This window comes from Rhinolophus sinicus, chromosome 4, assembly GCF_057876585.1.
Source record: "Rhinolophus sinicus isolate RSI-liver-muscle chromosome 4, RSI-T2T, whole genome shotgun sequence".
In the NCBI taxonomy this organism is placed as follows: Eukaryota; Metazoa; Chordata; class Mammalia; order Chiroptera; family Rhinolophidae; genus Rhinolophus; species Rhinolophus sinicus.
The window spans coordinates 66,794,908-66,807,841 of record NC_142504.1 but is presented as its reverse complement, the minus strand read 5'-3'; positions in this window follow the sequence as shown (position 1 = coordinate 66,807,841).

Below are 12,934 nucleotides of genomic sequence, written 5' to 3'. Positions count from 1 at the left end.
GTAGCACAATACATACATGACACATTGTAGGGGTGTTATTCATTGTGCATTGATTTTAATTCAATTTTATTTCTCTTTATGATCTCAAATCTTTCAGCTTGTTATTTTTGTGGGCATAAGGAAACACACTATTGTATTGTGGGGCAGAGATAAATCTAATGCTGATAATAATGTTGAAAATGACAATTAATTACAAGAATGTGGATGGAGACATTGTTCATAACACAGGAAAACACAAATATTGGAGAGGGTCAGGCCTCCAGGTATCACACTTTGAGCCCTCCATTTTTGCACATGGAAACTTGCTGTTCCATTTCCTCACTACCTCCTGAAACGCTCCAAGAGAGAGTTGGTTTCTTTTTTAATTAATTAATTAATTAATTAATTAATTAATTATTTTATTTTATTTTATTTTTTTATTAAATTTATTGAGGTGACAATTGTTAGTAAAATTACATAGATTTCAGGTGTACAATTCTGTATTACATCATCTATAAATCCCATTGTGTGTTCATCACCCAGAGTCAGTTCTCCATCCATCACCATATATTCGATCCCCCTTACCCTCATCTCCCACCCCCCACCCCCCTCCCCCCTTACCCTCTGGAGAGTTGGTTTCATATGTGGCTGGTGATGCCCAACTCAGCTGGTCAGCTGGTCATGGACTCTGTCTAACACAGAGGCCACACGGCCCCAGAGTCACCTCTACTCCCTCAGCAGACTCTTTGTGCCCTACCTCCCCGAGCTTTATTTTTAGAAGTCTCAAGGACGGAGCGAATCTACCAATATTGTATTTTAATCTACAGTGGACTTTGTCTTCCACTTCATTAGCTCAAGATCAGAAGTTATGCCTGAGACAGTTGTCCCAAGGCTTTGTTGACACTTGGGCAGTGTGTATGAAACATACTGGAATAATCTTTGCAGTAACTTATGATAGGGGTGGGGTAGAGAGAAGGGGCTAATGAGAGGGCATTGAGATGCTCACAGTTACTTTGTCCTTGAGTAAGAAATGTATTTTAATCTTTCTTCAGCCACATCCTGCCATCTGGCCTTGTGGCAAAATCAAAAGAGAATTGTGCCTGGAGACTAAAGGCAGAACATGACTTGCGTGTTAGATTAAATGGATAACTTCCTCCAAAGTCCTCATTAGTCAAGAGACACTATTGTGTTGCCATGGGCAGCAGCACTTGATAAACAGCACACTTGAATTTTCTTCCCATCTGTGGCTTCAAAAGAATTCATAAATTAGAATTTCATGCTCACTCTTATTTCTTTATTGCCATATACACTGTCTACTTTGAAATCCCCAAGGCCAACAGAGTGTGAATATTCAATAAATCATACCACTTCTTTAGCACAAGTTTTCTCATTTCTATAATGACACACTGAACGAGGTTATCTTCAATGTCCTTTTCAGGACAAAATCCAGACTATTTTAGAGAATCATGAGATCCAATGAGCACCTTCCAAAGCTGAGGGTGTCCACACTGAGGTAGGTGGCACAAAGTTTCCAATCTTCTGCCCAGGCAGGCAAGGGACATTGTGCGTGCACTGAAATGTAGTGGTGTTTGTATCTGAAATTTTCATTTTATAAAGCACCACCTGGCTCTGGGAGACATGGCTACCATGTCTCCCAGAGTTGGGATATGCTAATGTTCTTTGAAGGTCCTTGCTAGCTACCTCCTGCCACGTGGAGCCCTCACAGACATAGGAGCAAAGTCTAATGGTCTGGGGCCAGAAGATGACCAGCTCTTCATGGCTTTCTCTGGCATCAACACATGAAGTAACTTAATTGGATGCCCTGTGTCTCAGTTTCATCTGGAAATTGGTAAGGAGGATGCTCTTTGTGACATTTCTATGTCCATAGGTTGGTTGAACGTTTGACTATGAATATTAGCATTTGTGAGGTTACTACCAGTTGATAGAGACCTTTCACTTTCTTGATCTCTTATTATCCTCTTACCCACGGGGAAGACTGACTAGATATTATTATTATTATTATTATTATTATTATTATTATTATTGCCCTTTTGCAAATGAAGTAACTAAAGCACCAGAGAGACTGAGTGAGTTGTCCATTATATCAGAGCAAGCAAGTGGCAGAGTTGAACTCAATGTTTAAGCTTTACATCTGGGACTTTTCCCCTATGTCACATTGTGGCCCGAGAAATTCTAGATGGAATGTGTCCATGACTTTTTTCAAAATAAAGATAGATCATTTGACATTTTCCATCATTTAGTGGGAAAAGTGCTCTGATAGGAGGAGTATTGGGAGTTATGCAAGCATGCGTAAATAAGCCTTTGCTTCTCTGTCTTTAAGACTTTGCTTAAATTCCACTTTCCCTGAAAGAAATTCTGCTAAGATTGATTTCTCATCAGAAGGGCATTATTCTTTTGACATTTGTCACATTCTACCTTATATATTTAGTTATTATTTTATATACAATTTCTATCTGTTATCTATCTATCATCTATCTATATTTATCGATCATCTATCATCTATCTCTATCATATATGTTATATCATATTTCATATATATATACTATATATATATACATATATACATAAATATTTATATACATATAAACTTGGCTGTTTGCAGGGTAATGATGCAGTGACTGCTCTGGATACTTATCACTATGAGAATATGTGATGTATGTTTTGTTTTTGGCCAAAGAAGATGTGATGTATGTTTTGTTTTGGTTCTGGGACCAAGAGTGAGGAAAAGAGATGACAGTTATGGAGGCTTAATATCTATTCCCATCTGCCCTGTGGGTTGTGTTGGCTCTTTTAGGGAGGGTGCATTTGGGGCCAGAAGCTGAGGAAGCTCTTTTCAGGTAGATTTTGTGAAATGAGGGGCACAGGGCTATTGTGACAATGGCTCTCCCATTGCTGTCAAATCCCTACACTCCCCTGGCACTCGAAGGGCTGGTAGCTTTGAGTATCAGCAGTTAGCTTTTGCACAAGAACATCTATATGCTCTCCTGGGCACAGTCAGCAGTGCCAAGGTGGGTAGCCTTCCTCTAGTTTTCAGGGTCATGGGCACTGACATGAGGGGCCTGAGAGGAGAGGAAGGAAATGGTGAGTGAAGATGAAAGTCTGGTTTCTGAGCAGGATGTTTCCTTCGGACAGTCTCTCGAATACTCTGGGGGATGAGGCTACTGACGATTTTTCCTGTACACATAGAGGAGAGGGCACAGGCTGGGGAGGCTGCCCCACACACCACACATACACCGTATATGTCTGACCTGCTTCCTCAGCTAGATTCTAGGGCTCAGGATATCAGAGGCCATCTCTAAGGTGCCCCAGTCCTTTGTAGACTTTGCAATACTGCATGTACGAGGTGTGATAAAAAAACACAGTGAATGTTTAAGTAAAAGAAATTGTTACAATGAAAAATACATTGCCATTAATCCCCCTCAAAATACTCCCCATTGCTTCGATTACACTTATCAGAATCATTTTTGCCACTTTCTGAAGCAGTTCTGGAAGTCCTCTTTTGTGAGTGTCTTTAGTTGTGCTGTCATGACTGCTTCGATATCCTGAATTAATTAAAAACATTTACCTTTCATTGTCATTTTGACTTTGGGGAGGAGCCAGAAGTTGCATGGTGCCAGATCTGGTGAGTAAGGTGGATGAGGACACATCATAATGTTTTTATTTGACAGAAATTGCCGTACCAAAAGTGATGTGTGACACAGAACCTTTCTGTTGTGATCACAAAATATGGTTTTGCTGCTGCCAAATGCCATCCAACAGAAAGGCAGGGATCTTCAATATGGGAAGCAGTGCATCAAGCCTTAGTAACAGTGTGTGACAAGTTTCAACTTGTTTGGTGCAGTCAGTTGGGTGTGAGCTACGGTTGAGAGAAGGTGTATTTTAAAGTGTGCTGTAAATCATTCTCCATCATCACAATGCTCCGTGTCACACATTGCTTCTTGTATACAGCAATTTCTGTCAAACAAAAACATTACAGTGTGTCCTCATCCACCTTATTCACCAGATCTGGAACCATGCAATTTCTGGCTCTTCCCTAAAGTCAACATGATTCAGAACATGGAGGCAGCCAAGACAGTGCAACTAAAGACACCCACGAAAGAGGAATTCCAGAACTGCTTCAGAAAGTGGCAAGAATGATGGGATTAGTGTGTTCAAAGTGAGAGTAACAGGGAGTATTTTGAGGGGGGTTAATGGCAATGTGTCTTTTACTGTAATAATATTTTTAAAATTTAAACATTCACAATATTGTTTGATCACCCCTTGTACATGTCATGCTCTCAGAAATCAAGTGGCCATTGATTTCTTTCTAGTTTATAGAAGAATTACACAGATCTGGGCTTGGAACTTGGCTTTTATCACTTATTAACAGTAGTTTTCCCCAGGTTACCCCACTTAAACTCTAGCCTCATGTTTTTAGCTGCCAAACCCTGTACACAGCTTTCCTCTCAGCTGAAACTCCTCCTTCCCTCCCCTTACTATCTCAACATATCCAATTCCTACCACCCTGTAGGGCCTTGCTCAGAGGCAACGCCTGCACAGATCCTTTCACTTGTCCCAGCATTCTCTTTGTATTGGCTTCTCTTATGGCACTTTTCAATTTTCTACCTTTGATTAAAACTGTTTCTGCTCAGGGCTCATCTCTCCCTCCAGCCTACATTCTGCTGGTCAGCAAGAACTGTAACAGAGGAATTATGTATCATACATGGTACTTTGCACATACTAGACACCAAATTGAGAAGTGCAATGCCTCTTCTGCAAACCTCTCCTATGCAGGGACAATTTAAGAAGCAAGGGTAACTCATTTATATGATAATTTCTGTTTACTCAAGGCAGCCCTTCACTTAAGATTTAAAATTCCTCTTGATGCTGGACAACAGAAATCTCTGGGACAAGTATGTACATTTTGAAATGATATTTTGAATTCCCTCAGCTGGTTAAGCAGACTGAACCCACCCCAAACTCTCACCATAAGCTGTTTCTTTTAAAAGAACAAATCTAGCATTTTGGGCACTTGTATCATGGCTGGAAAGAGCCACAAAGGAAAACCAAGAAAGCTGCATGCTCAATTAATAGCATTAAAACTGCTGAGCATTTAAAAAAGCATCTCAATGAAAGTCATGACAGCTCTAACATCATTCTGCCCAAGTCTAGTCCTTTAGGCTGTAAAGCTCACACTGACATTATGTTCTCCCCTTGTTTATTTAGTTGGTCTCTGAGGGCCAGGAGAATTTATCCCAACTAATCCATGGGATAAATCTAGCTCATGATGCCTGCAGCCTGCCTTCTTGGAATGGGCACCCACTGACCCTGCCTGGCCAGGTGCTCAGGTCCAAATGGAAAACATCATGCCAAGTGAGTGAGGCAGCATATGGTGCATGCTGTTCTCATCCTGAGGGGAGAGTCCTTGGCACGATGTATCCCAAATTCCACTAGACCAACGTGATGGAAATTTCACAGCATTCAGGACTTGTGTCACCCAGCATGCACTGAGAGTTTGAATCTACATATAGTAAAAATGCCAAAATCCATGCAGAGCTTTATGCTTAGCAAAATGCTGTTACTACATGGTAGTTTGAGTCTCAGAACAATCCGTGAGGTAGCCAGGGCAATTATCAAAAGCATTATAATTAGAGTTCTGTGGTGACAAGCAACAGGAACCAATTTTGGCTAGCTTCAGCAAAAACTGAATTTATTGGGATGATAAAGAGTGTTCACATAATTGAAGGAACAGCTGAAGAGTAAGGCTGAGATGAATCGGCTCATAGAGTACATGCTTGGGACCCTATGGTCAGGATTTGAGGGTCTGGGAGAGGGTCCATCAGGCCCAGGTCTTGTCAATATGATCCGCAGGGAAGGCTCAGTGGGGCCAGAAGTGGAGGAAGGCTGTTTCCCAAAATAGATTTGAGGTGCTCTTACCAGAGAAGAGGTATGGAGGTTGTTCGGTCAAAAACAATAGTGTGTACCACTGTCCCCATTTTGCAGAGGAGGAAATCAGGGCATCAAGAAGTTCAGTGATTTATCCAGAAAACCACAGAAGTGAAGCCGTGGCTATAACTCAAGCCGTCTGACTGAAGTGCAATGAGCTCCCCCCACCCCCACCCCGCCATCACTTCTGATTTTATCGTGGAAACAATATGAAAACAGCAAAGATCACTTTGAGAATAATCGCCTCTCATTTCATCAGGATAGCTGTGGCCTGTTTCCTCTACCATTTGTCGCCAGCAGATTTTCTTTGCCACACAGCTTCAATCCCAGTGTCCCTGTACCCTTTCCACTCATCTGAAAGGCTTCTAGGGCTGGTGAACTCTGCTTACTTTGGTTTTTATAGTGTAAATAGCAAACCACGGACAAGAGAAGGCACTTTCGTTTGGGGTCAGTGGGTCCCTTGTAAGTTATACCAAGGGAAATTTACAAGGACAAAGGCAGCCTTTCGCTCAGACCTAACATTCCTTTTGATGCTGCACAACAGAAGCCATTGGGACAAACACTTAACTTCTGAACTATGACTTGGAGTCAATGCCATGTTTTTGCTGAGGTGAACGGATGGGTTACTGTGCAGTGGAAGCATTAGGGTACACTCTATTAACAGGCTTCTTTGATGGAGTAATGGATGTGAAAACAACACAGCTCAATATTGAGCGCCTTTCAGATCTCCCTTTAAGTTTTAGGTTCTGGGAGTAGGAGGAACAGATGGATACAGTGAGACACAGGCCTGAAGTCACGTGATAAATCAGTCAAGAGCCCAGAGAACCAAATCCACATTTTCCTGATTCCAAAGCCGCTGGATTAGGTCAGAACCACTTTATTCCAGGAGCTGTGTTCCAGATGAGTTCATGGTCAGCATAGGCCCTTCATTGTGCATGTCCCTCTCCTGGATGGCAAACGAGAGAGCACCAGTGACCCATAACCAATGGATGGAGCTCTGAGGAGCTACAGAGTGTGTGGGGGCTCTGAACTGGAACCTTAGTGCTGTGGAAGCCTTGATGGCTGGAATCTGGGAGACACGGGGACTACTACGTTTAAACTACCAGCAGCTTTTCTGTTTTTCTGGATGGAAGGTTGGATTATTCTTTGCAATTACATTTTTGTTTGAGGGGGAAAAGCTTCAAAGTGTTCTCTTGGTTTGTCCTAGAGTCATCAGAGATTACCTTGCAGCCATATAGAGGCAAAGAATCCTTTCCAGGTGTTCTATTCAGCTGTTGTTTGTGACTAAGCTAAAACATGTTGGATCTGGACCAGAACCAGGTGCATTTACTGCTCTACCCTAGACAATCTTGGCTCCCACATACCTTGCTTACGGGTCTCTGCCCTTAAGTCAGGGCTCATGCAGTTGTGACAGGGCTCATGCAGTTGTGAAGTACCCTGCCAGCTAGCAACTCAGTAGTCTGCACCCTGGGAGAGGTCCGAACTGAGCCCTTCTTTCTTGCTTGCTCAATGTAGGGGAAGGAGATCTGGTGGGAGTGGCTCGCTTGCCTTCTGGCTTAGGACTTCAGCTGAACAGCTTGGACTTTGTCCAGGAGGTGGTGAGTGGTCATTCTGATCCATCAATAATCAGGTATTGTTAGAGCTTTATTAAGGGAAGAAAAATAAATGTACATTTATGACCCAGTTCTTAAAAAAAAGAAACTTTTGAACTTACCAGTCTGATAGCATAGACTGACAGAATTGCATTCTGCGTGTTATTACACTGACTGGAAAGCTGGTTCAGGACAGGGTGTATGTTTTCCCTCTTGCTGATCTTTGGAGAAGCAGAGGCCCAGGACCCTGTGGTGAGGCACCATGATAAAAGCACTTCCGAATGAGGTGGTGGGGAGATAAATCATATAGTTCATCTTTCTCTTTGGGGCACTCAAAGAATGAAAAGAGGGAGCTGATAATGATGAGTCCAGGACACATCTAGTGATAACTAGATTGTCCCTCCCGGGCAAGCTGACAGGTCTGGAGGGCCTCGGCCCACGGACAGTGTATGCAGTTGTATGTGGCATTCACTTTTAAGATTTTTCTTTTCTGTTTTGTAACTCTCCCCGTTATCCCCAAGTCCTCAATGCATTTTTGTAGAAGTTACAGTCTGATCTTAGAGTAAATGAAACTGAGTTAGAACTTGTATCCATGCTGCGGGGAGGGGCACGGGAAGTGTGCTACAGCTTGGGAAGAGCATTGTGACATGGCAGGAGCTGGCCTGCAAGTCCTCCCAGAGACAAGACAGCTGGCCAATGACAGAAGCCTAGATTGGTGGACTCTGTAAACTTTCCTTGGGATTCCCAGAAGCTCTTTGGGAGGAAACTTGGTGAAAGATGGGATTTCCCTTAGTTGGGTGAAATGGTGGCAGGACTATAGTTATTTGAGCATTAAGTGATGGGTGGGTATGACAGAACCGAAGGCACAAGTGTCCTATAGACCACCCCCAACCAACTTAATTCTAATGACCTCTGGGCCTTGTGTCATTCTCCTTGCTCTGCCTCACCACAGGACCCCGACTTCACTCCTTAATCCACCTCATCTGCATCCCTGGGGAGCTCAGGCCTCACTTCCTCTCTATGCTGGCAGGTTAAAAAAAAACTTTCTTTCTATGACCACCACTCTCCCATCACTCTGGGTAAATTTCCAGGTCATGTAACTCACTGCCTGGACAGTCTTCCTTTCAGGAACTTGGATGAAGAATCCAGTAACTTCAGAAAGACCTTTGTGCCTTGGGATTGGCTGCTGTGTTTTCAGATGATCTGGGATCCTTGGGCCACTTATGTTGGAGAGGATACTGCTAGTAGTGAAATAAATGCCTAAAATCTAAAAACATTGAAAAACTAATTCTTTAGAAATGGATGGTTTCTTCTTTAGTAAATAAAATAACTTAGATACTATGTTGAATAATGTTTTAGATCTTTATTTTTATTTATAAATTTTCTCATTCCACAAGTTCTTTTGAGTTCTTTTATAAAGATCTTACAATGTAAAGGAAAAAGCAGTTGAGGGAGTTAGAGTGAACATAAAATAAAGGATAAAATTCAGGATACAGAAAGCAGGAAAGGGTAAATGTCTCTCTTCCAAAAGGGAAAGCAATGAAGCAGCAGGCCCTTGGTGGTGTGCAATGCGAGAAGAAGAGATTTCGTTCTTGGCTCTGTTGATGAGATTTCTTCAACATCTTTCTATTTTCATTTATACAGGTTTTTCAAAAGAAAAAGAGAAATACTCCGGCTTCTATAACCACTGCCTTGAGTTACCTCCATTTCTCCTGTCTGTTCCACTGTCCTTAGCTTTTTCTCTTCTCTTCTATCATAACACTCTGGGTTAAGACCAGACACACTGTGGCTTCAACCACGGGATCTTAACTCTTGTTTGGCCATCTTTCCTGAGCTTTAGACTTCAGTTTCAAACTTCTGGCTAAATGGTTCCACCTCCAGGGCCTGGAGACACCTCATACTTACCATGTCCAAAATGGAACAGAATTGTGTTTCTGCACCTATTTATTTTCTAAATGGGTGAATATTTTCTGTCTGGAATGCTTTCTGTCTTTTCTTTCTGTCTGGGGAGTTACTACTGGTCTTTGAAGTCCTTCTTGAAGGTCACCATCTCTCTGCTGCCCTCACCAACTCATTCAGAGAGAGTAGTTTCTCTCTTCTGTGTCCCTCCTGTGGCACCTGGTCCCTTCTTTGGTCATTGTACCAATGGGCTACCATGATCATTTGTTTGCATGTTTTATTCTAGAGCTTGCTTTGACTACATACAGTACCAGGATCCAGCACAGTGTTTAGCACATAAGAAGTACTCCATTAATGCTTGTTGATGAATGCAGGAATAGTTAAAGTAAACTCTTCCTTCCTTCCTTCCTTCCTTCCTTCCTTCCTTCCTTCCTTCCTTCCTTCCTTCCTCCCTCCCTCCCTCCCTCCCTCCCTCCCTCTTTCCCTCCCTCCCTCCCTCCCTCCCTCCCTCCTTCCTTTCTTTCTTTCCTCCCTCCCTCCCTCTCTCCCTCCCTCCCTCCCTCCCTCCCTCCCTCCCTCCCTCCCTCCCTCCTTTCTTCCTTCCTTCCTTCCTTTCTCTCTCTCTCTCTCTCTCTCTCTCTCTCTCTCTCTCTCTCTCTCTCTCTCTCCTTTCTTTCAAGTAACATTGATTAATAACATTATATAAGTCTCAGGTGTACAACAATTATAATTTGATATCAGTATGCATTATAGTGTGCTCACCACCAAAAGTCTAGTTTCATTTGTCACCATACAATTGACCCCCTTTACCCACTTTTTTTCCTCCCCACCTCTTTTTCACTCTGGGAAACTCTTTCTTTTTCATTTTTAATGATATGTACTATATGGTTCTTTTTAAAAAAATTAAATTTATTGAGGGGTAACATTGGTTAACATTATATAAACGTTATTATTTCAGTGTATAACTGTATACTGCAACATCTGTATACTCCACTGTGTGCTCATCCTCAGAATAGTGGTTATGAGAGGGGAAAGGGGGTGGGAGAGGATGAAGAGGGTAAAGGGGGTCAAATATATGGTAATCACCATTCTTGTTATCTGTATCTATGAGCTTGTTAGTTTGCTTGTTTTGTTTGTTCATTTCTTGCTTTTAATTTTGTACTCCACATATGAGTGAAATTATTTGGTTCTTGTCCTTTTCTGTCTGATTTATTTCACTTAGCATGATACTCTCAAGATCCATCCATGTAGCAAATGGCAATATCTCATTTTTTAAATGTATTTTTCAATTACAATTGACATACAATATTATATTTAGGTGTACAACATAGTGATTAGACATTAATATAACTTACAAAGTGATCACCCTGATAAGTCTAGTAGCCATCTGACACCATGTTTCATCTTTTTTATGGTTAAGTAATATTCCATTGTATGTATGTACTACATCTTCTTTATCCAATCATTTGTCAAAGGACGTTTAGGTTGTTTCTACGTCTTGGCTATTATGAATAATGCTATTGTGAATATAGGGGTACAGATATCCTTTGAATAAGTGTTTTCAAATTTTTCGCATAGATACTTAGAAGAGGAATTGCTGGGTCATATATTCCAGCTGTATTTTTAATTTTTTTTTTAAGGAACTTCATACTGTTTTCTATAGTGGCTGTACCAATTTACATTTCCACCAGCAGTGTGTGAGGGTTCACTTTTCTCCACATCCTCTCCAGCACTTGTTATTTCTTGTCTTATTGATAATAGTCATTCTAACAGGTGTGAAGTGATACCACATTGTGGTTTTGATCTGCATTTCCCTTATAACTAGTGATGTTTAGCATCTTTTCATATATCTGTTGGCTATGTGTATGTCTTCCTTGGAAAAGTGTCTATTCAAGTCCTCTGCTCATTTTTGTTGTTATAGAATTGTATGAGTTCTTTATGTATTTTGGATATTAACCCCTTATTGGAGGTATCATTTTCAAATATCTTCTTCCATTTGGTTCATTGACTTTTTGTTTCTTTTGTTGTGCAGGTGCTTTTTAGTTTGATGTAGTCCCATTCTTTTATTTTTTTCTTTTACTTCCCTTGCCTGTGGGATCAAGTTCACAAAAGCCCCTCTGAGACCAATGTCAGTAAGTTTATTGCCTATGTTTTCTCCTATGTACTTTATTGGGGAAACACTTTTCTTGATTGGCAGGAAAACAGTTACTCTTATTAAAATGTGAAGATATATGTGCTCAGCCTAGGGGAGTGGAGCAGAGCTGTGACTTCTTACTTTGTGGGACAGGAACATCTGCAAGAGAAACAAGTAGCTCCTCCAGAGGTGATAGTAATAAAAGGCAAAGCATTATTTTTTTGGTTCCTAATCTCAAGGAAGAACTATGGAAAACTGATACAGTGCTTCAAAACTTAGCAGTCAAAATCATTTGCCTGGACTATGATAAAAAGTTTGTCTGTGGTTGATTTAATGCACAGCTGTCCTCACCTCTGAAACATTCCAGAAGCATTTGAAACTGTTGTGTCCTGGGTGATTACTCAAAGCAAGATCTCCTTAAGCCTGGAAATACTAAGGCTCAATCAAGTTAAGCATCAATAGATAAGTATGCAAAGAAAAAACTAAGAACTTTCCATGAATGATTAGGTATTTCTGTTTCTTTAAAGCTTGCCCCATATTATGCAAATGCACTACAGTTAAATGTTTGCTACACTAACTTGGAGAGAGAATGTGGTCAATGATGAAACAATCCTCAAACAAACAAAAAAAATATATAGAAAGGCTGATTCATCTTAAAAATATTAAAGATAACATTTAAAATGTCTTAAAATATTTATGGTGTACTTTGGGATGGGCAAAGACCCAAGGATGAGCAAATAATACCACTAAGACTTTTTTTTAGTGTGTAATGACAAAAGTGGAAAGAGGCAGTATTATCAAGTTGATAAAATCATGAAAAGCTTAAATTGGAATAATGCTCAATCTGGAGGCCAGAAGGCAGTTTCAGGGCTAAGAAAAATGTTTAAATATACTGAATAAAACAATATTTTATAGCACATACTACTGTAAATATATACCAGAAGGCTAAATAAAGGATGCTTAGTTATGTCTGGATGACATTGCTGAATTTTGTGACAAGTACTAGTTCTACAGCTTTGTGGCTTTCTCAAGAGTGAATACAATTCACTCAGTTTCCTATATTACCCCAGAGAGCATATGTATTGAAATGTATTATTAGGAGATTAAAGAAACTCCTTATTATTGGTCATTTTTATCCACCGAGACCTTCATTTTAAATCTGAAGCTCTCTTAGCATCGAAAAGTGAGAGGAATGGACTTAAGTAAGGACACGTATTCTAATATTTGCCTTCTTAAATTCATTGCTATTAGGTGCATATATCCTTATGAGCATACATTATTCTTTTAGAAAGGATTTTCAGGAATCCTGTGTGGAGAGGCTAGTGATAGAGGGAAGAAAAGAACAGACGTGAGACAGGTCGGGGGTTGCACAGCCATGGTCGAG